General features: G+C 36.6%; 1 pseudogene; it reads left to right on the top strand.

Moving 5' to 3' along the window:
• The first annotated feature begins 308 nt into the window (after nt 1–308).
• On the top strand, nt 309–725 carry LOC118834610 (annotated as a pseudogene).
• The last annotated feature ends 4,582 nt before the right edge of the window (nt 726–5,307 follow it).

Below are 5,307 nucleotides of genomic sequence, written 5' to 3'. Positions count from 1 at the left end.
TTTACCAAAAATATTAAGTTCCCAGATTAGCAGGAGGGGAAATAGTATGGTTAAACAATCCTCCCTTAGAAAAAAATTGAGCTCTTCTGCCTCCCTCCCCCTCTCCCCTCTCTACACAATCCTTCCTTGCTCCCCCGCCTGCTCTCACATCACGCTCCCATCGCTCTCCCAACATCCGGGGCACTAGTGCCGCTGTCTCTGCATCCCTCCTTTCAGCCACCGTGATCATATACCGGGACCTCATTATCCATGAAGAGATATTCTCTTACATTTACAAGATCCAGGAGATCGAGAAAGGGCTTTGCCTGGAGCTAGAGGGGAAGATGGTCAGTAGGACAGGGGGTACCACTGATGATTCACTCATAGGTGGAAATGCCTCTGCCGAAGGTCCTGAGGGTGAAGAAACAGATGCCACTGTGATCACTGGAGTTGACATAGTAATAAATTTTCATTTGCAAGAAACTAGTTTCACCAAAGAATCTTATGAAAAGTGCACCAAAGACTACATGAAATCAATCAAAGGCAGACTTGAAGAACATAAGCCTTTCATGATGGTTGCTGCAGAACAAATCAAACATATTGTTGCTAATTTTAAAAGCTATTAGTTCTTCATAGGTGAAAACATGAATCCAGATGGCATGGTGTTTCTCTTAGACTTCCATGAGGATGGTGTGACCCCATATATGATTCTCTTTAAGGATGGTTTAGAAATGGAGAAATGTTAGCAAATTTGACTGATTACTTTGAATCACTTGCTATTTTTCAGCATAGGACTCTTTGGACAGACTTTTCTACAGTTGACTGCTTGTGAAAAAGGGAAGAGATGACCACAAATGTGTCAACAAGATGAAGTGGACCTTTCTACATTTTCATTTCATCTACAAGCTGAAATAGAGTTAACTCTGGAAGAGATTACATCCAAACTGATTAAAATGAAACCATGCAAAACAAAAACAAAACAAAACAAAGAAACTGAATAAGTCATAAATGAGCTCACTGATAAAAATTACTAGGAAAACTGAAAAGCAGTTTGTCAGAGGCTGGGCATAGACAAATATCTCATACCTTATACCAAGATAAGGTTAAAATGGATAAATGATTTAGGCATAAACAGGGAGAAATATACCTGCCAGATCTATGGATAAGGAAGAGTTTATGACCAAGAACGATCACAGGAAGTAAAGTGGGTAATTTTGATTGCATGCAATTATAAGTTTTTGTACATACAAAACTAGAAGGAAAGCAGGAAACTGGGGAAACATTTTATAGCAAATTTCTCTGATAAAGATTTTTGCTTATAAACTTATAGAGAGCTGAGCCAAATTTATAAAAATAAGAGCCACTCCCCAATTGACAATTGTTCAAAGGACATGAACAGGAAGCTTTCAGAAGAAGAAATCAAAGCTATTAATAGTTACTTAAAATGTTCTAAGTTATTATTCATTAGAGAAATGCAAATTAGAGCATTTCTGAAATACCAACTCATACTTATCAGATTGGCTAACATGACAGAAAAGAAAATGACAAATGCTGGAGGTGAAATGGAAAAATTTGGACATTAATGCACTGTTTAAATTGTGAACTAGTCCAACCACTTTGGAACTATGCCTGAAGGCTATAAAACTGTGCATACCCTTTGACCCAGCATTACCAAACTATGTCTATATCTCATAGAAATTTTTTAAAAAAGAAAAAGGACTCATTAATACAAAAATATTTGTAGCAGCTCTTTTTTTGTGGTGGCAAAGAATTGGAAATTGAGGCAATGGGGAAACCCTGGACAAGTTGTGGTATGTGATTGTGATGTAACACTATTGTGCTATAAGAAATGATGAACAGGATAGTTTCAGAAAAATCTGTGAAGGTTTATATGAATTGAAGCAAAGTGAAGTGAGCAGAACCAGGAGAATAATATATGCAGTAATAGCCTCCTCTACCTCCAGAGAGAGAGAACTGATAAAGTCTAAACACAGAGGTACAAAGTAGATGTATTTCCTGATTGTGAATGCTTTAAGAATAAATGTCTAACTGATGGGCTCAGTCTTCAGGAAGACTCAATCTAAAGAAAGAAAATGATTGAAGGATGATTAAGGAACAGAAAAAAAATCAAAGATGAGGCAGTTGAAAACACAAGGAAGTAAATTAAAAAAGTAAGTTAAAAAACAAACTGGTAAGTAAAATACAAAGTGTTCCCAAAGTGCTTGTGAACTTTTAAGATTTAACAGCTTAAACTTTCGGTAACGTAAATTAATGAGTTAAAAGTAATAAAAAGCAAACAAGTGATTAATGAGACAAGAAAAAGGAAATTGGGTATAGTTCCCAGGTTTTCTTAAAGGTGCTAAAAGGTTGCAAAGGTCTCAAAGAGGTGAGGTGTAAACACTCACAAACAGTTCTAAAAAGAAAGCTGAGAATCTCAGACAGCATAAGGAGCAGGGATTTCTACCCCCCCCCCATAATTTGCACTAAGCAGACAATATTTGTATTTCTACTATAGTTGATGTATTACATCACAAGAAAATATGGAGAAATGTAGAAGAAATGTCTCTCTACACTCTGGATTATCCAGGATAATGAGATGTTACTCAAAATGAAAACAAAACAAAACAATAACTTAGGAGAGAGAAAGTAGAGATATAGTGTTGTCTGGTTAGAGGTCATCTTATAAAGGTCAAAGAAAGAAAAGAAAGTGTTTGCCACAGGGCCAAGGGTATTGATAGTTATTTCATTTAAAAAAATTAATAACAATAAAGTTCTAGTTTGTTGACTGAATTAGTGAAATATTAATTGAAAACACATTTATTAAGCACTTAAGTCTTACACACTGGTCTGTATTGGTGACAAACATTCGAAAGAGGGACAGTGCAGTGAGCAAAAACATATGATGGGGGAAAATGAGTATTGTGGAAGGGGTAGCCAACATCCTGGGTGACAATCATGATTCAAGAGGATCTTAATAGTTTAGACCCTTGGACTACATCCAACACGATGAAATTTATTAAAGATAAAGGTGAAATCTAATATTTGAATTCAAGAAATTTATGTTATAGAATGGGGAGATATAAAGTGTAGGATAGGGGAAAACATGATTAGAAAATGTATGCAAAAAAGATCTGAGAGTTTTAGTGTTCTAAAAGGTCAATATGAGTGAATAAAGAGAAATACTCTAAGCCTCAAAAAGAGCCCATCTGATCTTCACCGGCATTAAGATACAAAATAGCTTCAAATATAGAACTGATGGCCTTTATTTGTATTATTTAATTCTGGAGGCAAGCAGAATGGTGAAGTGTTTCAAGTTCCTGTCATATGAGAATTATTTGAAGAGACTGAGGATGTTTACTTCAAGAAAACTCAAGATTGGGCAGGATCAGTGAGAATATTATAGCTGTCTTCAAGTGTTTGAATGTTCATCATGTTAAAGAGGGATAAATTGTTGGTCAGTCGTGTTTGACTCTTTGTTACCTCATAGACCCTTCTATTCCCCCCTTATCTCTCAAAGCCTAAGTTCATATTCACAGTTTCCATGCTACTATCTATCCATCTCACCCTCTGCCATATCCTTCTCCTTTTGCCTTCAATCTTTCCCAAGATCAGGGTCCTTCCCAATGAGTCACATCTTCTCATTATGTGTCCAAAGTATTTAAGCTTCGGCTTCAATGTTTGAGTTTCTAGTGAATAGCTTGAATTTATTTCCTTAAGTATTGACTGATTTGATCTCCTTGCTGTCCCAGGGACTCTCAAAAGTCTTCTCCAGAACCACAATTTGAAAGCAATGATTCTGCAGTGCTCAGACATAGTCCTCATAGTCCAACTCTTACTGCCATACATTACTACTGGAAAAATATAAGTTTGACTTTATGGACCTTTGTCCTCAAGGTCATGTCTCTGCTTTTTAGTACGCTGTCCATATTTGTCATAGCTTTCCTTCCGAGGATCAAGTGTCTCTTAATTTCATGGCTACAGTTGTCATCTGCAGTGGTCTCTGACACTGCTTCTGTTTGTTCTATTTGTCCTCAAAGGTCAGGGTCGAAGTCACAAAGAGGTAAATTTAGGCTTAGTGTTGAGGAAAAACAGCAACAATTTCATAACAATTGGATCTATTTATGTGGGAAATGGGCTACATCACTGGGTTAGTGAGTGTACCCTCCTTGAAGATGTTCAAACAGAAACTACATGATTGCTTATATGTTGGAAATTTGTGACTATATCATCTCAAACTCAACATGTTCAAAACAGAATTTATCATTTCTACTGCATACTTACTTCTACTCTCCCAACTCCCACACATCTAGCCAACTTCTCTATCAAACTACTACTTTATGTGTTTTGAGGACAGTATAACTCTTATGGTCATACAGGATTCCAACATTTTAATCATCCTTGACTTCCCTTTCCTTCACTCCCATATTAGATCAATTGCCAAGTCTTGTCAATTCTAGCTCCACCATATCTCTCTTATCTACCTCTTTATTTCCATTCAGAAAACAATCACTCTAGTTTAGAGAAGGGTTACATGTGTAGATCACATCTTGCCTGGATTGTTAAGACATTCTCCTAATTCTCCTTTTAGTTTCTTCCCTCTCCATCTAATGCATACTGCACAAGTATACCAAAAACAGTCTTTCTTCTAAAACATGTCTGACAAAGTCATTCCCCTTCTCAAGAAGAGTAGTCAGTCTAATAAACTGGCCTCATAGCTGTTCCCTAAACTTAACATTTGATCTCCCAAGTCTATGCCCTTATAAAGGCTATTCCATGGCATGATTGCCTTTCTTTGTTTTTCTCTAACTTAGCTATCCTCAAAGCTAATCTTAGGTACTACCTACTACAGAAAGTGTTTTATCTTCCTCAAAATTAGAGCTCTTTCCCTTCTCAAGTTATGTTTGGTCTTACCTCTTTATGTGTTATTTCTTCCCAACTTTCAATAGATTAAATCACTGGAGGTGAGATACTATTGTTATCTTTGTATCCCTTGACAGTATTCAGTGCCATACACATAGCAGGTGCTAAATAAACACTTGTCAGGTTGGATTCTTGGATTTGTTTTCATCATATGAATTTATACTAAAGAAAGTTAGCACAAGGGAATGGATGTCAAGATGCTTACAGAAAATCTGGATAAAAGGGGCAGAATCAAAAAGGAGGAGAAAAGGCAGAGATTCATCTGAGATCTCCCCCAAACTCTTCAAAAAACCCTTTAAATAAGGCCCCAAAACAAATTCTGGAGTGGCAGAACCTGCAAAAAGATGAGGCGAAACAAGTTTTCAGCCCAAAACAACCTTGAATGTTGACAGGAAAGGTTTGTTGTAC

This window comes from Trichosurus vulpecula, chromosome 1 (assembly GCF_011100635.1).
Source record: "Trichosurus vulpecula isolate mTriVul1 chromosome 1, mTriVul1.pri, whole genome shotgun sequence".
NCBI classification, from domain to species: domain Eukaryota; kingdom Metazoa; phylum Chordata; class Mammalia; order Diprotodontia; family Phalangeridae; genus Trichosurus; species Trichosurus vulpecula.
The sequence above is the reverse complement of the archived record's forward strand: the minus strand, read 5'-3'. Positions and strand labels throughout refer to the sequence as shown.